At 39.5% G+C, this 22,397-nt stretch overlaps 1 protein-coding gene and 1 long non-coding RNA gene across 9 annotated transcripts in view; one reads left to right on the top strand and one right to left on the bottom strand.

The window, feature by feature from the left end:
• The window catches only part of ASIP (agouti signaling protein), a gene marked incomplete at its 3' end in the record, with an annotated part of 99,345 nt that overhangs the window by 48,910 nt on the left and 28,038 nt on the right, over nt 1-22,397 (top strand). The gene's annotated exons all lie outside the window — the stretch shown is intronic.
• LOC307198661 lies at nt 1,538-8,874 on the bottom strand. Of its 8 annotated transcripts, none has more exons than XR_013831659.1 (4): nt 8,558-8,874; nt 6,300-6,424; nt 5,195-5,292; nt 1,538-4,896 (listed from the first exon to the last, which is right to left on the bottom strand). It is a non-coding gene; the product is annotated as an uncharacterized lncRNA (long non-coding RNA). The 8 variants fall into 8 exon arrangements; XR_013831662.1 differs by lacking the exon at nt 8,558-8,874 and having other exon boundaries at nt 1,538-1,814; nt 2,700-2,785; nt 4,701-4,896; nt 5,195-7,025; XR_013831663.1 differs by lacking the exon at nt 8,558-8,874 and having other exon boundaries at nt 1,538-1,800; nt 2,700-2,785; nt 4,701-4,896; nt 5,195-7,025.

Below are 22,397 nucleotides of genomic sequence, written 5' to 3'. Positions count from 1 at the left end.
CCTCAGATAGATGGCCCCTCATTCCAGTTGTCCCTGAGATGTCATAAAACCTTTCCCTAAAGATTTTTTCATAACTGGAAATGGAATTTTTCTCTTGCTCCCACTTTCAACCCAAACTCTCCTAAACCCAAGATTACAGAGGCTCTAAGGCAAGTTCCACAAACTCTGTCCCATTGTTTGCTGGAGAAAATCAGACTGGGGTCTCTGTGATGCCTCTGGAGTTCATAGAATGGCTATGGGGGCATTGGGTAGAAATGAAGAAATGGGAAATTGGGGCAGAATTGGGGTCCTCTGAGAGGGAGAGAAGAGTGACTGCCACTTCAGTACTGGGGGGCTTGAATCTCAGCCCTGACTTGCAGTCTGACCTCAGGGTGACACTGAACCCCTCTATTCCTATTTCTTCGTTGAAATATTTCCTTGACTCATCTTAGGAGGATGGGAGATGTGCTCCCTGAAATCAGGAAAAAATCTTCTAAAATCTGTAATGTTCTATATTCTTTTATCTTCTATAACTTATTTTGCCTATTTTTCCCTGGGCTGCACACCTATAATGCATTTAACAACTATCTTTTCCCCTGTGTGGTGTAAGGGAAATTTGAGAGGCAGTATATTCAAATAGTTCAAAACAAGTCATTTAACTGCTCTGTGCCTCTGTCTTCTCAACTATTAAATGAGAATAATTCCTAGTTTATAAGGTCATTGTGAGAGTTAATTGAGATAAGATATATAAAGTACTTAGCACAGGGGCTGGCACATGGTAAGAAATCACTATTTGGTAGCTGTTATTATTATTACTGCTGGCTAGGCCATATCCAGATCTTTCTAGAGGGTAAGAAAGCTAATAAGTAAGGATTATAAGATGGTAACCTGAGTCTTGGACTGCTATTTATATCACTTACACTGCTATTAACTCATTTTCCCTTCACTTTGAGCAATGTAAGAAAAGAGGGGTTTACAGAGTAGTAAAGGATTAAGCAGAAATTGCCAAAAGGATTGAACAATCACCTCAGTGGTCAATTGTCTGAATTGTTTACTATAGTATCTTGAGTGCCCGTGATGCTTGACACAAAATAGAAGCTCAAAAAATATTTTAATTTGTTGAAATTGAATGAATTAATATACTGAAACTCATTGAGAACCTAGATGTTTGCTTTGTGTGATTTTAGACCTTCAGGAAAGTCAACCCAGTCCAAAAATTGCTTAGTTCATTACCTGCCCTAGTGTCAGACATGCTGTCACTCAAGATCCATTCTTTTGAGTTAAGACTTATTATCATAAAAAGGCTGTTAAAGATGCCTGAAGATGCCTCTTTACAGAGAACCTAGAAACTCCTTCATACTGCAAGCAAAAAGGAAGGAAAGAAGGAAGAGAGGGAGGGACTTAAATAGTGCTGGGGATTTCTCCATTGTTCCACTCAATACTGTTATTATGAGTGTTAAATGGGAAGGAGGAATTTGCTATCTCCTCATTTTGCTGTAATATTGGCTCCCCTGTGCACCGATGCCGAACAGAAGTACGGAGACAGAGATTTTGGAGGAAGAGAGATGGCTTTATTTTTCTGCCAGACAGAAGGGAAGACGCAGCAGGCTAGCGCCTCAATAACTGTGTCCCCCCCTCCTTTGGGAATCGGAGAAGATTTTATATGCGGGGCTCACAGTCCCGGGTATATGATAAGGATCAAAGTAGTGAAGGTCTTGCATTCTTCTTCTTCCTTCATTATTTCAAAACCGTCACAGCTGGCGTCAGGCAGCCGGGTGATTGGGTCTGTTTGTCTCTGGTTATTGACCTGCGACCTTTTTTCTGAAATGCAAATGCTACAAGGGGTGATTTGCTGCAAAGGAATGCAGGATGTAATTCACATAGTGTTAAAGAGTAATAGGTTATTCCTGTCCTGCCTCTAGACGCAGACTCAGAGAATGGACTTGAGGACACGGGAAGTGAGAGAGCAGCATTGACATATATACACTACCAAATGTAAAATAGCTAGTGGGAAGCAACTGCATAGCACAGGGAGATCAGCTCGGTGCTTTGTGACCATCTAGAGGGGTGGGATAGGGAGGGTGGGAGTGAGGTGCAAGAGGGAGGGGATAGGGGGATATATGCATACATATAGCTGATTCACTTTGTTATGCAGCAGAAACAAACACAACATTGTAAAGCAATTATACTCCAATAAAGATGTGAAAAAAATAAAGAGTAATAGGTCAGCTTTGTGAAGTACAAATCTAGTTACAGACACTATAGATTAGTAATAGTTAAAAAAACACAAAAACTAGGAGTGATTAACTCTTTCAGGCCAGGTTATGTTTCTTCTCTAGCCTGTTTACTGTTCCCTTTATTTTCCTTGTTCTCAGGAGAGGGAAAACTTCATTTCTATTTTTGCTGCAACAAATTCCCCACTGCTAGTTCATCCCCTCCATATCAACAGAGGAAAGGAAACAGGCGTCATTCATGTCTGGCTGAGGACAGAACTTCAGTTTTGCTCCACTTGACAAACACCAGCTGTCCGGCCCAGGGGCCCATCTATCTCATATTTCAAATCCCCCCTGAGAGACATGACCCCCAAGAAATCTTTATTGGGAGGATGAGGGACGACAGTCTGTCTTCTGTAGCTTCTTTAGGCTGGCAACGGGCTCGTAGACCCTACCTAGTTGGGGTCACAGAGCTCTCACCCTGTCTGATTAAGGGCCCCAGGGTACCTTCTGTTGTTGTTTTGGCAGGATCTGTTCTGAGAAATGGCTGGAATCTTTGCATCATCATTATCTTGATGTGAACCTATTGTAATCTGGAAGAGACAGAACTTAACAAGTAGTTTAAAAAAACAGAAGCCAAAGATTAGTAAAAGAATTATTATAGCCAGGGTCCCAAGCAGGATTAAAAGCCATGTTCCCTTTGGTAGTAATTTTGATCCTGATCTAGATAGAGTCAGTGCTTGGGTTACCCTGTCTAAAGGAATGGAGCCATTTGGTGTGTTCATATATATAATTTTATGTCCTCTTCTATTAGCCCAGTGTGATTGATGTAGGTGTAACAGACCCTGTTAGAAGTATTTGGAGGAGCGACAACCTAAATGTTAATAGACAAAATAGATCTCATTTCTTTTTAGGAGAATAAGCCTGAAACCCAGTCTAGGCCTGGCACTTTGGGGAGAATTGTAGCCAGGTAGCTGGTTATCTAGTTTCATCAAAGTAGGTTTTAACCTTTGATGTGATATTAACATATAAGTAATGGGAGCTATTGGTCACTACATATGTGTTTTCTCTTTTTGTTAATATATGATCTAAAGCAATTTTATCATCTAAAAGTGTAATAGTTACAAGAGGAGACCTTTAAGATGTAAGGTTGCAGTTACCAGCTGCCAACAGACATTGTTTTGAGAATGGCTGGTGGCATCCCAAATCTAACACAGCTCAGAAAACTCAAGTTCTTAGCAATAAAAGAACTTGCCTAAAATCACACCATAGTGTCACCATTAATGATGTCAGTGTTTCTCTAGGTATGAGAAGATGCAAGAATTGGGGCTCGTAAAATCTTCTCCTGAATGTATTTAACTATCTGAAGGCCTGTCCTGTCAATTTTTCCCAGAGCATAGAGTGCCTCATTTCAGATCTCCACCCTGAACTCCTTGTGGCGGGTGTTGAAGGTCACCAGCTACAGCAGCTCATGATTTAATCCTTGTAGAAGTAGACGGCAAGTGTCAGTTTTCAGTCAGCAGGACCCCTTTTTGGTCATAATTTCAACCATGGTTTGGGGCATTTCATGACCATTTTGTCCCATGGTGCTAGGAATGCTCATTCCCAGGTCTGGCAAAGATTTTGCTGATAGGCCACTCCATGTGCTGTTACTGGACTAGGCCTTTACTTGTATCCAAAAGTCTCTGGACATCTGTCTTCCTAGTCTCTTATGGTCCAGGACAATATTCCCTCTTGTTGCTTCTTCTCATATCTAGAGTTAGACTATTGCAATCATTGATCTCATATGGAACTATATATCATCATTTTATCAGAGGCTCAGTTACACTTTTGGTAATGTAAGAAACAATCTTTTTTTTTTTGAAATAGGCAAAATACAAATAGCATAGCTGGCAGTATTAATAAAGTCATAAGTAAGAATTAAGCCAAGAAGTTCCATTAGGTGCAGCCTGGTATATCCCAGGTCGTGTTAGTCTGTTCTGTACCAATCCCTATTCTTCAGGGAAATTATATTTTGGCATTGTCTGTAAGGTACTCAGCCCAGTTTCCTAGTGTTACTAGACTGATTATCCTTAGTATGATTTAATTGTTCCCAGCACAGAGGAGCCTTTAACCTTAAGTTACCATAGCGTGGTGTTAATTATATAAATCCATCCCATAATTGTGGGAGGTTTTATTCCTTGGCTGAAATGTTGCTTGTTGCTCTGATTGAACTTTGAGTAATAGAGGAAAATTCATATTTATGGTAAGGGTCAGAGCAGGTGTTATTAATTGGTCAGGTGAGGGGATCTCATCCAGTAATATCAATAGTGGCCTGAACATGAGTATAATTTTCCTTTTAAGATAGATTTCCTAAGAGTCAACCAATTAGAGCCATGGAGTGGATAAATCCACTCAGGTAACCCAGAAGTACTAGACATAGGTAACTGGCCACAAACCCAACAATTGGATTGATTTTTAAAACTAGCATAGGATCATGCCTATGATAGAAAAACATTTGATACATACGCAAAGGTCCAAGAAGTCAAGAAAACATTATAAATGAGCAGATGAGTCAGGTCCAGGATCTTTGGTAGGCTGTTTACTTCTGATGTTGTCTTTTTCTCATCCTGGTGTGAGTGTAGTTTCTTCTCTGTTTGAGCGTTGTTTTAAGGTGATTTTGAGGTCAGCAATCCTCCCTATAGGCCAGTCCAGTGCAGGGGCCCTTTGTGAGTGGAAATTAATCCAAGAGATAATCCCCTTTAGTTTTACTGTGTATGAGCTAGTTAAGAGTACCTGATAAGGGGGCTTCCCTGGTGGCGCAGTGGTTGAGAGTCCACCTGCTGATGCAGGGGACACAGGTTCATGCCCCGTCTGGGAAGATCCCACGTGCCACGGAGCGGCTAGGCCCGTAAGCCATGGCCGCTGAGCCTGCGCATCCGGAGCCCGTGCTCCGCAACGGGAGAGGCCACAACAGTGAGAGGCCCGCGTACCGCAAAAACGAAAAAACAAAAAAAGAGTACCTGATAAGGATCCTTCCATACAGTTTGGAGATAGTCCTTTAAATTATGTCTTTTCCAGTATGTATAATCCCCTGGTTGTAGGTCAGTGGGCATCTGATCTTCATCCAAAAATAGATTACTGAGATAAGCTTTAGAAACAAACTTAGAATGTGTCCTTTAATAATTCAATTAAACTTTTTAGCAATATAACATAACAGCAAGGAACTATCTGGGAAGTGAGTCTTAGTAAACACCTTAATTAACAAAACTAGAATTTAATATTCAGTAAAACATAATTTTTTTTCTTCATTGTGAGGGCATTAACCCTGAAAAACCCGGAAGGCTTTATCCCATCAAATAAAAAACGAGGTTTGTCAGGGAGCACAAAAAGCCAAGCAGCTGTCTTGGATTTTCCACAGCCCTGACTGTTTGATTTACAGCTATTGTTTACCCATTTTAAATTCCCTGATTTAGGAGTAGACTGTCATGTTTTAAGGACATCAAGATGGGAAAAGTCTGACAATGAGGGGTTAATTTTTGTAGAAGCATAATGAACTTTATCTACATGTGCCATAATCTTCATAGATCACTGTGAAATAATACTTATTTACTTTACCAAAGTAACAAAAGATTTTAAAAGTAAGTGTAAATCACTTAAAGGCAAATAAATTTATATAGTCTGTTATTAAAGCAGCATTCCAAGAAAACTTTGTTCTCTTAAGAGAGAGAAACCAAATTTCAGTCTAGTCTCAATAAACTTGGCCTGATGATTTATATAACTGTAATTAATCATATAGGCTTTTTGCTTGCTGAAACTGTAAGGAGTTTCAGACTGAACTTTTAAAAGACCTCTCAGGGCTTCCCTCGTGGCGCAGTGGTTGGGAGTCCACCTGCCGGCCGATGCAGGGGACACAGGTTTGTGCCCCGGTCCGGGAAGATCCCACACGCCGCAGAGCGGCTGGGCCCGTGAGCCATGGCCGCTGAGCCTGTGCGTCCGGAGCCTGTGCTCCACAACGGGAGAGGCCACAATGGTGAGAGGCCCACGTACCGCAAAAAAAAAAGTTAAATTAAATTAAAAGACCTCTCAGGAAAGTCACACCAAGGGCTTGTCACAGATTTCGCTTACCAAATCTAGGTGAATTCCTCCTTTTTCAGGGTCCCGAAAATACCTTGAGATTTCTGTACCTGTTAGTGAGGTAGCGTTCCTAATTTATCTGATAAAGGTGCTGGGGACCTAGGAGTTTCCAGTCTCTGGAGGGAGCAGATAGAGAGAAAAGATAAATGTTTTAATTTTACCCATAGGTGTAAATTACCAAATTGTTGTAAACCATAAGTAGCTTGAGGAGGAGAGCTTCTTTTTATCCGGTTTAGCATTATGGTCTGAAAGTCAGAAACTTGTATTTATCCAAAAGTCCTTTTTATAAATCTTCTTGAAGAGGAAGAATTTTTGCAAAGGCATCAGAGTGAAACCGTTAAGCGTCTATAATGGCAAAAGACTTAAGGCAAGTTTAAATTCTGATTATAATGTAATTAACAAGGTAACTTGGTTACTGTTGTGACATGACACAAGATAATAACTAGAATTATAACTGATAACATTTTACCAGGACATATCAGAATTTTTTTGAAACTCCATATAAGTTCTAGACTACCTATATTAGTAATAATTACCATAAAATATAACCTAAGAAGATTTATTACACATTTGACAATACTTCCCATGTACTTTTTTTTTTTTTTTTTTTTTGCAGGACGCAGGCCTCTCACCGTTGTGGCCTCTCCCGTTGCGGAGCACAGGCTCCGGATGCGCAGGCTCAGCGGCCATAGCTCAGGGGCCCAGCCGCTCCGCGGTATGTGGGATCTTCCCGGACCGGGGCACGAGCCTGTGTCCCCTGCATCGGCAGGCGGACTCTCAACCACTGCGCCACCAGGGAAGCCCCCCATGTACTTTTAACATACCACATGAACCTAATTATTGTAATATCTCTCTTTGGGATGTTTCAGGGGCCCTCTGAAGCACCCCAAAGTTAGCTAGAGGTCAAAGAAACTTCATTACAATTTGATTTGGGATGTTTTATCAAAAAAATCAAAAGAGTTTAGAACACTCAGTCAGATAAGATCATACATCACTGTGAAACAATAGTTATTCACTTAGCCAAAGTAACAATAAAAGATTTTAAAGGCGAATATCGAACTGATCACTTAAAAGGTAAAGAATATTAAAATCTGTCATCCATGGCAGTTCAACATCTTAAGAAAACTTGTACCATGCATAAAACTCTTTTCTCAGTGTCCACTTTCCACAAACCTTTTCTATCACTTTCTGTATCCATCACTTTATTTTTCCATTCAGAAACAGCCACCTGTAAGTCAGATCTACTTCCTTTTTCCTTAATAAAATGCAATTCCATTCCTCATACCTCTTTACTAAAAACACACATCCTACTTTCCTTAAGCAACCATGAATTGTCCTTTATATCAGCACTCTGTAGACTGGTAAACATACACCCAAATAATAATTTTTGAAGAATGTGCTTTCTTATAGAAAGTATCTCAGTGTGGCACCAAACACATTTTTAATAGTTCTAAACCTTTTGTTTCTCTGTAAAAGGAAGCCAATGTTCAATAATTAATGTTTTAATATCTTATTTTATTTGGAAATGGCCTGGTTATTTAATAAACTTCCATCCTTTAACTTAATTTAGCACAACTCTAAATTTTCAAGTCGTCAAACATCTGGAAAGATCATTCTTAAGAAAATATTCCTAAAACATAATTATTCCTAAAAATTTCACCCAAAACTCTTATCTCATTTGCAATTTTTTTTCTTAAATTTTCTTCACATCGAGTTATTTTCATTGCTGACAAATTTGTAACAGATATAAGATCTTATTTAGTTTATATTAAACCTAGGCACAATAAAAGTAATATACTTAAGGTTGATGGCTCTAAAGACATGTCTATATTAATTAGATCAACAAACAAACATTAATACCAGGTCCTAATTTAATATTGAATATTTCCCAGTTCACGTGAACCTGAAATTTATTTAATTTTTCTTGTATTTAGAATTGTTTGATTTGTAAGCGCTGACTTTTAAGCCAGTTAAATAGAGCTCATTTACAGGGCTTCCCTGGTGGCGCAGTGGTTGGGAGTCCACCTGCCGATGCAGGGGACACGGGTTTGTGCCCCGGCCAGGAGGATTCCACATGCCCTGGAGCGGCTGAGCCCATGACCCGCTGAACTTACCGTCCGGAGCCTGTGCTCCGCAACGGGAGAGGCCACGACAGTGAGAGTCCCGCGTACCGCAAAAAAAAAAAAAAAAAAATAGAGCTCATTTACAAATTAACCTCAGCAATACTATCCAAAGACAAAAGCACATACTGAGACATACACATATATCCAGACAGAGAGAGATCTGAGAGTTTCCACTTGAGATTTAAAATATCTCTTTGCCTCTTTTTTTTTTTTTTTTTTCTCTTGGCTTGAAGTTCTACTAATGAACGCAAGGCTGAAGTCTCAGGCAGAGTGGGCTACGTTTGTAGCTCAAGGACATGATAAGAGTTAACTTCAAGGTTTGTCCTAGGCATATTTTTGTTCTCTCAGGGTCAGAATTTTGAAGAAAAGTATTTTAACCAGCTAGCTTTTTCTAACTGCACATGCAAAAAGAACTGGTTTTGCAATTTTAAGAAAAGTTTTATTTTAACCAGTTTTCTCCAGTCTAAAGAATATTGTGGCCATACTGTCAAAAATCATCTTTCTCTTTCTGTGGTCATGATTTCATAGCTAAAATTTAAACCAGATAGTGCTCAAATTGGCTCTGATAACAGGGGTAGACTGGCTGATAAAATGTTGTCCCATCAGGGATTGTCCCTCTGGGGAGGTGGGGTCTTAGTTTGATCAGAAGAATCTGAAGGAGTGAGGGAACTTGCAGGAGTGGCGGAAGCTTGGTTTTCCCCCTCCCAGAGAGTTGGGAGAAGTTAGAAGAGGATCATTTAGAATGTCAGGAGAGGTAGTTTTTCTGTTTGTTTTTGTTTTGTTTTTTTTCTGACTCCTCAGGCTTTTGATTATGGAGCCACCTAGAACAGGATTATAAGAGAAGGGGCATAAATTCCTGAACATAAGGGAACCTCAGTCCATTTTTCCCATCCTGTGGCAATAAAGATCTAATTGTAGGAGACCCATTTTCAGACCATTTTTCTTTGTCATTGGATCATAGCTATAGGTCGACCTGTCATTTAAAATTTTCCCTAAGGGTTCCCGGGTGGGAGTGGAACCTTAGAGGAAGCGCTTCCCATTTAGACTCGAGCAGTTGGTAACAGACGTTAGAGGTTAGCGCGCTCAAATCAAAACATAAACGTTCACCTTGTCAGCTGGAAGTCGCACATAAAACATAAACCGTAAAAGAAAACAGCAAAGGGATGTTCAAAAAGAAAAAGGAGAAACATATGGCGGAGACCCGCCCAAACGTGACTTCCAAATCCCACTCGACCTGGACCGTTGCCCCAAAGCAGCGCCTTACAGCAGAATCTCCCTTTGCAGGGAGAATTCCACATCAGGATTTTCCCTTTGCTGGGAAATCCCAAAATTGGAACCGAAGTTCCCGTAAGGGGACGGTCAAAAGTCACGGAGTGCACTCGGGGAGACTCATGTAGGTGCTGACGGGTGTGTCGCGACTTCCCTACGCCCTCTTTCTGATCCTCCAATATTTAGTGTTTTCTCAGAGTGGAAGTCCAGGCCGGCGCGGGCAAGAGAAGAGTTGTCCTCAAGGCAAAAGAAGCCTGGCAGCTCTTAGGTCAGCCTCTCCCCGGTTCTCCGCCGCAGCCTCCGAGTTCCACAGCCCAATCGGTGGGCCGGGTGGGATCAGGGCACAGCTCTGCAGCAAGGAGTCTCTGGCGATCTGGCCTCAGAGATATCCTCCAACCCTCCGCTCTCTCAAAGGAGGCTGGCGTGGAGAGAGATCCCCGAGTTTCCGATCAAGCCGAGGGGTCCTGCGGGCCGCCTGCCCCACAGCAGATCCCTGACGAGCCCCCATTTTTTTTGCGGAAATATTGGCTTCCCTGTGCACCGATGCCAAACAGATATACGGAGACAAAGATTTTGGAGGAAGAGAGAGATGGCTTTAATTTTCTGCCAGACAGAAGGGAAGACACAGCAGGCTAGCGCCTCAATAACAATGTCCCCCCCCCTCCTTTGGGAATCGGAGAAGATTTTATATGCGGGGCTCGCAGTCCGGGGCATGTGATAAGGATCAAAGTAGTGAAGGTCTTGCATTCTTCTTCCTGCATTATTTCAAAACAGTCACAGCTGGCGTCAGGCAGCCGGGTAAAATTGGGTCCGTTTGTCTCTGATTATTGACCTGCGACCTTTTTTCTGAAATGCAGATGCTACAAAGGGTGATTTGCTACAAGGGAGTGCAGGATGTAATTCACATAGTGTTGAAGAGTAATAGGTTAGCTTTGTGAAGTACAAATCTAGTTACAGATACTGCAGATTAATAACAGTTGGAAAAAAAAAAAAAACTAGGAGTGATTAACTGTTTCAGGCCAGGTTATGTTTCTTCTCTAGCCTGTTCACTGTTCCCTTTATTTTCCTGGCTCTCAGGAGAGAGAAAACTTCATTTCTATTTTTGCTGCACTCAGGCTGTCTCAGTTCTTTCTGATGAGCTTCTTACCAAGCTAACTGTGAGTCTAATGGTTAAAGGATCATGGCCCCTAAATACAAACCAACTCTTCAATCTGGTGCTTAACTGAAGTAACAGCAATCTGTTCGAACATTGGAGGAAAAACTGGCTGTGTAAAATATGTGAAGACAACATGGCATCCTCTTAAGGGGTTTCAAGGGCAATTTTGACTATATGCAATTTTCATTATATATACTGACTTTATTTATTTATTTATTTAAAAATATTTATTTATTTAGCTGTGCCGGGTCTTAGTTGCAGCACGCAGGATCTTTGTTGTGGCGTGCGGGATCTTTTAGTTGCAGTGTGCAGGATCTAGTTCCCTGACCAGGGATCAAACCTGGGCCCCCTGCATTGGGAGCACGGAGTCTTAACCACTGGACTACCAGGGAAGTCCCTATACTGACTTTAGAATCTAACCCCACGTCACGATATGCCTTCACTATATTCATTTTAATCTGCCGTCACTCATTAATCCTGTGTCTGTGTGTCACACATGTGTGCATTCTATGACTAAAGATGGAATGATAGCTAGTTGATATTCTCAGTGGAAAAAGAATAATTAAGCAATTTGTAAATTATGTTCTAAATTTGTATTAATTTATATTCTAATTATTAAGCATTTAAATGAGATCTTCTGCCTTGATTACAATTTTCAGTAAACGAGCTTCAGTTTTGCCATTGTATTGTATTTTTAGTTTTTCCATTCAACAAATATTATTGTGCACCTACTAATACTAGGCATAGTGCTGGTTATCACATGTTTCCTTGAAAAACAATAACCACAAAAGTTTTTGTGAAAATCTGCTTCCTCCAAAGCCACTGAGGAGTGATGAAAGAACTAGACCTTGAGTGAGGCAGGGTAGAGTCTGAAATCTGCAAACATAGAAAGGAAAACAGTGTAAATACGTGCTAAGGCAGAAAATGTGAGGTCTGAATGAGACTTTATTGACTCTGTAACATGTCTGGCAAAAGGGTGCTTGGTGCCATCTTTGGGAAATATTCTTTCTAGAGTTAAGTGCCAAAGAGTGCCTGGCATCAGGAAAAACAGCCTCTCCGTTGTTGTGATTTAAATGATCTCTAAGCTGTTGGAGATCAAGGGGACACTCTTTGGGACTGAAAAAAAAAGAACATTGCACCTAGCGACTACAGAAAACATTTTTAAAGTACCCTTGGAATATTTATGAAAACTGAACAAATGCTAGGCCATAATGTGAGCCTAAACACATTTTTAAAGGATTAGTATCAAACAGACCACATTCTGGAGCCACAGTGCAATTAGGTTAGAAACCAATAATAGGAGTTCCCTGGCGGCACAGTGGTTAAGAATCCACCTGCCAATTCAGGGGACATGGGTTCAAGCCCTGGTCCAGGGAGATCCCACATGCCACAGAGCAACTAAGCCCCTGCACCACAACTACTGAGCCTTCAGTCTAGATCCCGTGAGCCACAACTACTGAGCCCCCACACCACAACTGCTGAAGCCCACGTGCCCTAGAGCCTCCGTGCCCCAACTACTGAGCCCATGTCCTGCAACTACTGAAGCCTGTGTGCCACAAGTACTGAGCCCGCATGCTGCAACTACTGAAGCCCACACACCTAGAGCCCGTGCTCCGCAACAAGAGAAGCCACCAAAATGAGAAGCCCACACACCGCAACAAAGAGTAGCCCCCACTCCCCGCAACTAGAGAAAGCCTGCACACAGCAACAAAGACCCAAAGCAATGCAATCCCTATCAAACTACCAATGGCATTTCTCATAGAACCAGAACAAAAAATGTCACAATTTGTATGGAAACACAAAAGACCCCGAAAAGTCAAAGCAATCTTGAGAAAGAAAAATGGAGCTGGAGAAATCAGGCTCCCTGACTTCAGACTATACTACAAAGCTACAGTAATCAAGACAGTATGGTACTGGCACAAAAACAGATATATAGATCAATGGAACAGGATAGAAATCCCAGCGTTAAACCCACGCACATATGGTCAGTTTATCTTTGATAAAGGAGGCAAGAATATACAATGGAGAAAACACAGCCTCTTCAAAAAATGGTGCTGGGAAAACTGGACAGCTACATGTAGAAGAATGAAATTAGAACACTTCCTAACACCGCACACAAAAATAAACTCAAAATGGATTAAAGATCTAAATGTAAGGCCAGACACTATAAAACTCTTAGAGGAAAACATAGGCAGAACACTCTATGACATATACCACAGCAAGATCCTTTTTGACCCACCTCCTAGAGAAATGGAAAGAAAAACAAAAATAAACAAATGGTACCTAATGAAACTTCAAAGCTTTTGCACAGCAAAGGAAACCATAGACAAGACCAAAAGACAACCCTCAGAATGGGAGAAAATATTTGCAAATGAAGCAACTGACAAAGGATTAACCTCCAAACTATACAAGCAGCTCATGCAGCTCAATATCAAAAAACCAATGACCCAATCCAAAAATGGGGAAAAGACCTAATAGACATTTCTCCAAAGAAGATAAACAGATTGCCAACAAACATATGAAAGGATGCTCAACATCACTAATCATTAGAGAAATGCAAATCAAAACCACAATGAGGTATCACCTCACACCTGTCAGAATGGCCATCATCAAAAATATCTACGAACAGAGGTTTCCCTGGTGGCGCAGTGGTTAAGAGTCCGCCTGCCGATGCAGGGGACATGGGTTCGTGCCCCAGTCTGGGAAGATCCCACATGCCGCGGAGCAGCTGGGCCCGTGAGCCATGGCTGCTGAGCCTGCACGTCCGGAGTCTTTGCTCCACAATGGGAGAGGCCACAACAGTGAGAGGCCCGCATACGGCAAAAAAAAAAAAAAAAAAAAAATCTACAAACAATAAATGCTGGAGAGGGTGTGGAGAAAAGGGAATCCTCCTGCACTGTTGGTGGAAATGTAAATTGATACAGCCACTATGGAGAACAGTATGGAGGGTCCTTAAAAATCTAAAAATAGAACTACCATATGATCCAGCCATCCCACTACTGGGCATATACCCTGAGAAAACCATAATTCAAAAAGAGACATGGGGTTTCCCTGGTGGCGCAGTGGTTGAGGGTCCGCCTGCCATTGCAGGGGACATGGGTTCGTGCCCTGGTCCAGGAAGATCCCACATGCCGCGGAGCGGCTGGGCCCATGAGCCATGGCCACTGATCCTGCGTGTCAGGAGCCTGTGCTCCACAATGGGAGAGGCCACAACAGTGAGAGGTCCGTGTACTGCAAAACACACACACACAAAAAAAAGAGACATGTACCACAATGGTCAGTGCAGCACTGTTTACAATAGTCAGGACATGGAAGCAACCTAAGTGTCCATCGACAAGACGAATGGATAAAGAAGATGTGGCACATATATACGATGGAATATTACTCAGCCTTAAAAAGAAACGAAATTGAGTTATTTGTGGTGAGGTGGATGGACCTAGACTGTGTCATTCAGAGTGAAGTAAGTCAGAAAGAAAAAAACAAATACCATATGCTAACACATACATATGGAATCTAAAAAAAAAAAAAAGGTTCTGATGAACCTAGTGGCAAGATAGGAATAAAGACACAGACATAGAGAATGGACTTGAGGACACGGGGAGGGGGAAAGATAAGCTGGGACAAAGTGAGAGAGTAGCATTGACATATATACACTACCAAATGTAAAATAGCTAGCTAGTGGGAAGCAGCTGCATAGCACAGGGAGATCTGCTCAGTGCTTTGTGACCACCTAAAGGAGTGGGATAGGGAGAGTGGGAGGGAGACACAAGAGGGAGGGGATAGGGGGATATATGTATACATATAGTTGATTCACTTTGTTATGCAGCAGAAACTATCACAACATTGTAAAATAATTATACTCCAATAAAGATGTTTAAAAGAAAAAGAAGACCCAATGCAGCAAATAAATAAATAAATAAATTTTTAAAAAGAAACCAATAATAAAAAGAAAAACTGAAAAACCTCACATATTTATAAACTTTAAAACTTAATTTCTTAACTCACAGTCTAAAAGAAAAATTATAATGGAAACAAGAAAATACTTATAACTGAACAGTAGTAAAGCTACTATGTATCTAAATGGTTGAGATGCAACCAAGCACTGTTTAGAGGGAAATTCATAGCCTTAAAGGAAAAAAAGGGAAGAAAGTGTTAAAATTAAAGAATTAAGCATCCAGTATATGATGTTAAAGGAAAAATAGAAGAATAAACTCAAAGAAGGCAAAAGAAAATAAAAATCAGAAATTAATGAAAAAGAAAGCAAACATCCAATGAAGAAGATCAACAAAGCCAAAATTTGGTGGTTTGGAAATACCACTGGTAAAATTAATTAAGTAAACAAGAGAAAATGTAAAAATAAACAATATTACAAATGATAAAAGATGATGTGATAGGTGGTGAAGAGATTAAATAGATACAAACAATAGTATAAACAATTTAGGCAGCAAATTTGAAAGCATATGAAATAGATAAATTCCAACTGATTGGTGAAGAAATAGAAAATCTGAATTATCCCATGACCATTAAAGAAATTGGACCATAATTTTAAAATCTTACCATAATCTGTATGATGCACGCTGATAAGCCTGGAAAGTAAGGTCTACCAAAATTTCAAAGAATAGACAATCTTACACAAAGTTTCCAGAAATTTTTTTTTTTTAATTTTTAAGGAAGGACACTTCCCATTTCATCTTATGAAGGTAGAATAACTTTGATACCAAAACCAAACAAACATAGTGAAAGAAAACAAGACAGGAAAAAACAGTACTGTGTGACCAAGTTGGGTTTATACTAGGAATGCAAAGTTGATTTAATAATGAAAAATAAATTAATTTAATTCACCACATTAACAGATTAAAGGAGAAAAACAATACGATTGTACCAATTGATGAGGAAAATCCAAGATCTGTTCATGATTCAAAAATAAAAAAGGCATGGGAATTCCTTGGTGGTCCAGTGGTAAAGAATCCGTCTTACAATGCAGAGGACACGGGTTTGATCCCTGGACAGGGAACTAAGATCCCACATGCCACAGGGCAACTAAGCCCGCGTGCCACAACTGCTAAGCTTGCGCGCCTCAAGAGAGCCCGCATGCCCAAACTACAGAGCCCACGTGCTCTGGAACCTGCGCACCACAACTACAGAGCCCACACGCCCTGGAGCCCACGTGCCACAACTACAGAAGAGAAAACCCCCACGCCACAGCTAGAGAGAAGCCTGCGTGCCACAACAAAAGATCCCGCATGCCTCAGTGAAGATCCCCCATGCCGCAACTAAGATCTGACATAGCCATAAATAAATAAATATAAATAAATAATAAATCATTTAAAATAAAATAAAATAAAGGGGCTTCCCTGGTGGCGCAGTGGTTGAGAATCTGCCTGCCAATGCAGGGGACACGGGTTCGAGCCCTGGTCTGGGAAGATCCCACATGCCGTGGAGCAACTAAGCCCGTGAGCCACAACTACTGAGCCGGCGCATCTGGAGCCTGTGCTCCACAACAAGAGAGGCCGCGATAGTGAGAGGCCTGCACACCGTGATGAAGAGTGGCCCCCACTTGCTGCAGCTAGAGAAAGCCCTTGCACAGAAACGAAGACCCAACACGGCCAAAAATAAATAAATAAAATTTAAAATATAAATAAAATAAAATAAAATAAAAAAGGCATGGGTCTTCCCTGGCTATCCAGTGGTTAAGACTGCATGGGGTGTGGGTTTTATCCCTGGTCCCAGAACTAAGATCCCGCATGCCGCACTGCACAGCCAAAAAAATAAAATAAAAGGCAACAGAAAGGAACCTCCTTAATCTAATGAAGGGCATCTCTATTACCACAAGTAATTGTGAAATGTTAAAGTATCTCCTTTGTTGAAAGATTAGCAAGAATGCTTCATCTTATTCAACATTATACTGAAGACCCTAGCCAATACAATAATGTAAGAATAAGAAATAAAAAGTATACAGATTGGAAAGACGCAGATGTAGAGAATGGACTGGAGGACACGGGGAGGGGGAAGGGTAAGCTGAGACGAAGTGAGAGAGTGGCATTGACATATATACACTACCAAATGTAAAATTGATAGCTAGTGGGAAACACCTGCATAGCACAGGGAGATCAGCTCGTGCTTTGTGACTACCTAGAGGGGTGGGTAGGGAGGGTGGGAGGGAGATGCAAGAGGGAGGAGATATGGGGATATATGTATACGTATAGCTGATTCACTTTGTTATACAGCAGCAACTAACACAACAACGTAAAGCAATTATACTCCAATAAAGATGTTAAAAAAAAAAAGTATAAGGATTGGAGAGGGAGGGAGCAAATGGTGTTTATTTGTGGGTATATGTTCAACTCTGCAGAAAATCCAAAAGAATCTCTAGGTGAATTATTAGAATTAAAAGAATTTAGCAAGAGTTATGGGTAAAAATCATGTTATAAAAGTCAGTTGCAACAATTAGTAAATAAAATTTATATAGAGACCATTTACAATCATAACAAAAATTAAAAATACCTAGGAATAAGTCTAACAAAAGTTGTGGAAGCCCTATGGAGAAAATTTTAAAATTGTATTGAAATACAGTGAAGAATACCTAAATAAATGGAGAGATAGGTTCACATAAAAAGATACTGTAAAGGTGACATCTCCTCATATTGACATACATTTAATGCAATTTTGATAAAAATCCTAACAGTTTTTCTGTGTGTAAAATTTGACAAGATGTTTCTATAATTTCTATATGGAAGAGCAAAGGACCAGGAATAGCCAAGACATTCCTGATAAAGAAAAAGTCAAAGGACTTCCCCTACCAAATATCAAGATTTATAATGCTATAATAATTAAGACAGTATCTTAAAACAAATATACCAATGAAACAGAAAAGAAATCCCAGAAACAAACTCAAGCATATGTGGAAACTTTATTTATGACAGAGGTAGCATTACAGAAAGGAAGGAAAAAGATAAGCTTTTAAATAAATTGTGCTGGGACAGTTGTTATGTATAGGAAAAAATTATACTGAATTTCTACTTTATGCCATGTACAAAAATGAATTCTAAGTTTACTAAAGATTTAAATATGAGGAACTCAATAGATATTTGATGATATTAAGAAATTTTTAATATTTTAGGTATGATATTAGTATCATAGTTAACGTTTTAAAGTAATTCTTATAGTTTAGAAATATATTCTACAATATTAATGGGTGAAATATGATGTTCTAGTGGATGTAGTATGGGAGTATAGATAAAACAAGATTGGCCCTGATATGAACTTTTTAATTTAATATTTATTTATTTGGCTGCACCGGGTCTTAGTTGCGACATGCGGGATCTTTTTTTTTAGTTGCAGTATGCGGGATCTTTAGTTGCGGCATGTGGAATCTTTTGTTGCAGCATGTGGTATGTTTTGTTATGGCATGCAGGAATTTTAGTTACAGCATGCAGGCTCTTAGATGCAGTATGCAGGATGTAATTCCTTGACTAGGGATCGAGCCTGGTCCCCCTGCATTGGGAGCATGGAGTCTTAGCCACTGGACCACCAGGGAACTCCCTGATTTGAACATTTTTGATGCTGGGTAAAGGGAATAAAGGGGTTTAATATGCTATTTTCTCTATTTTATATATGTTTGAAATTATACACTATCAAAAGTTAAAGAGATTTTAATGTGAAAGGTAAACCTATAAAACTTTTAGAAAACAATATAGAAAAATATCTTTATGACCATGGGATAGGAAAATATTTCTTAAACATACAGAAAGAAAAATAAATTTGACTACATTAAAATTAAGAATTTTGATTCATCCAAAATACCATAAAAAGAGTACAAGGGCAAGCCACAAACTGGGAGAAAATATTTGCAATACATATAACCAACAAAGGATTAGTACACAAGATATTTATGAATCAATAAGAAAAAGACAATCAATGGGAAAATGGGGAGAAGACATGAACTGGAATTTCACGAAAAAGAAAATTCAAATGCCCATAAAAATATGAAGGGAATGCTCAATCTCTTGGTAATCAAGAAAATGCAAGTTAACACCGTAATGAAATACTGTTTTATATAAGATGGGCAAAATTTTTTAAGGTCAAAAAGTAAACAAATATTGGTGACATAATGGGGCAAGAACAATTCATATCTACTCCTGACAGAAATGTTAAATTGGTAAAATGAAGGTGGAAAACAGTTTGGCACTACCTAATTAAGTTGAACATGCATATAACTTTAAAACCATCAATTCCATTCCTAAGTAAGTATATGGAGTAACCAATGTATGTATGCCCAGGAGAATATTCAGAACAAAAAAGAAAAAAAAAAAAGAATATACAGAGCAGCACTGTTATTAATGGCCCACACTGGGAGCAACTCACATGATCATCCTAGTAAAATATGGATAAATAAATTGTGGGATATTCACACAATTGAATACCATACAGCAGTAAAAGTAACTAAACCACAAATTCACACATCAACAGGTAAAACAAAAGAAACAAGTCCCATAAGATAAAGTTATGGGACTCCATTTAGATAAAGTTCAAAAACAGGCTAAGTTAAACTGTTCATTGTTTAGAGATTCATACTGATGATGAAAGCAGGCATGAAAGCAAGCAAGGGCATTATTCAGCTGAAATTCAAGGTAATAATTTTACAGTGTCTGGAAGACCCTTAAAGAGTGGTGCTAATTCCAGATAGAAGTAAAATTTCATTAAGGAAGATATTTTTGGATAGAAGTGTTAGGGGCCTCTTAAATAGCACCAGAGGGAGCTAGGCTCTTGTCTCTGAAAAGATGGTTCAGGCCTCACCTCTCAAAGCCACTTCCTTCCAATCAGCAGAGATGAGTACGGCCCTCAGAGGCAGTTCTGCCCCAGAAAAACTATTCCAATAAGTTCCAGATATGGTGCAGAAAGGGCGACATCACCACCCCAGGCAGGCCACATGGTCCATGCCTAGCTCACCCCACACAGGGAACTGCAACCTGAATGAGGCAGCCCAGTGACCTAGTCAGAATCTTTCCTGGAAATACCATGTACTAGGTCAGCATTTCAGAGTTTTTAGAGAGAGTTCACAAGCATCTTCTCATCAGATCATGTCAACCCTGTGACATGCCCCTTGACCTTGGAGAACTTCCCAAATCGCACACTTATTAGAAGTCATCTGGTCACCTATATTATAGCCCTTTTGTGAAAACCAGCCAATGGACTCTTGAGAGATGCCCAACTCAACTCTACCCAATGTGGGAAAACCATGAGGGTCTTCAAAACTAACAGAAATGTCAATTATCTTGGAAAGAGAGCTTAATTATCTACACTTGGAATGCATTAGAAGATATTAATAAGACCTCGCCAAACTTTGAGAAAGAAGGAAACTAGTGTTTATTAAGCAGCTAGTATGTGTCTGGCACTGTGCTTGGAGCTGTTTATGGGTACTTAATAAGTACTTGTTAAATGAATGAATTTCTCACAATACCACTATAAGATATCCCATTTTCAGATGAGGGATGCAGAGAGATTTAATAACTAGTCCAAAATTACACAACTAGGTAATAAATGGCAGTGCTTGAGTTCAAACCCAGGTTTTCTGGCATATGATCTTTTCTTTCAACATACCCCACTGGCTTTGAAGAGTTGGAATGGTGCAGAGAGAAAATAGAATGTTCAACATTCCTCTTGAAAAGAATGTTTATAGCCTGAAGTCAGAATCAAGAGTCATAATACAGTATTTCCAAATGAACTTAAATGTTTATTCATTTTGAATAACTAGAAAAATGTGAGGTTCTCTTTATAATTTATTGTGAGGAGTCATCATTATGCTTTGATTACAAAGGTTAGTTCAAGGAAATACTGATTAAGTCTCTGACAAGCAAATCAAATGCTCCATGGGAATATGAGCAGACTTTTACTTACCCATGAGCATTCATGGACTTGATGAAGACAAGATATCATAAAATATAATTAAAGCAAATAATTAACCTTGACAATTCAAACATAAACAGAACAGTACTAAGGAAATTAGCTATTTATTCTTCTCTTGGTTTTCAGCTAAAATAAGTAAATGATGGATAATTAGTTGATAAAAGACCATATCTAGAAGGTCTAAAAAGACAGAAATGAGTCTGATCCTATTAGATCATAACAGGGTCTCTTTTGAGCTGGATCAGACCTAAATGAGATCATCTAGGTCCCCTTGAGAAACGCTCACACATGTGCACAAGGAGATTATAATCCAGGATGGCCCCTGACCTACCTACCCCCTCTATAGGAAATACTATTTTAGAGTTAAAACTGTAGTATAGTAGTTAATTATCTATCCTTCTAAAGATATAATTATCTACATAGATAAATCTCAAACTAAATCTTTAAGTATCCACATAGATAAATCTCAAATAATAGTAGCAAACACATAGTGGTTACTACGTGCAGGCATTATTCTATGGGCTTTACATGTTTTAACTTATTTAATTCTCACAGAAGCTCTATGTTACTATCCCTACTTTACATATGGGGAAACTGAGGTTCAGAGACGTTAAGCAATTTACCCAAGATCGTGCAGCTAGTAATGGTAGAGATAGGGTATGAGCCCAGGCTATCTGCCCTGGAATCTTAGAGCTTGACCACCAGGCTATACTACTTCTCAATAGTATGATATTGCTGAAAATCAAGATGTAGCAGGAAACATATGGTATGTAACAATTTATGTAAATGTTTAAAACCCTCAAAACATTTCTATGTTTTTTTTTTACAAAATCATATACCTAGAAGTATAAAAATATTCATGGGAGTGGTACTCACCAACTCAGGATAGTGTTTACCTCTGGGAGAAGGAGGAGAAATGAATGGAGAGCTATATTTATAGCATTCTATTTCTTTGTTTAAAACTTTGAAGCAAATATGGGGACAACATTAACATCTGTGGTGAGCACATGGGTGAATATCACATTTTATGTGACTTGTCCAAAGTCACATAAAAGTAACAAAGATGGAATTTTTTTAATAGATCACTTAGTCTAATTCTCTCATTTAGGATTTGAGGTCAGTCTGTATAGATTAGGGAACCAACCAGATAGTAATTTGTTCAAGGGCCTACTGCGAGTCAGTGGCAGGAACCAAGTCCCCGGACTTCAGAGCACTTTTCACCCTCACCACCATCCTTTCCCACATCCTGCCATTCTCATACAATCTGTTTTACCTCCTGATTTATCCCCAAAGGCTCATAATTTTGCCTGCTGGACAACCTGTGTTTGTCCTTTTGGCTAATTACTTTTAAGGAAATAATAATGTTCATTACTCATTTATATTCCATTGCTCCATACTTGAATAGGATTATATTTTAGAGTCATAAGGCCCAATCAGCGTCGGAGCCAAGTCTTTCTCAGGAATTTTATGTCTTTTCTACTTTCTTTCCCTCCTTTTTCTTCTTTTTTTCCCCCACTTAGTTCTATCTTTCATAGCCTTCTATTCCCGTCACCTAAAATCCATCAGATGCAGGATGTTGCCTCCTCCCCATTCCATATTCAAACTCTTGATTTATCTGAAGAGCTTACTTGGTGG

Source organism: Stenella coeruleoalba, assembly GCF_951394435.1.
Source record: "Stenella coeruleoalba genome assembly, chromosome: 15".
NCBI classification, from domain to species: Eukaryota; Metazoa; Chordata; class Mammalia; order Artiodactyla; family Delphinidae; genus Stenella; species Stenella coeruleoalba.
This window is presented reverse-complemented; position numbering and strand designations above follow the sequence as displayed.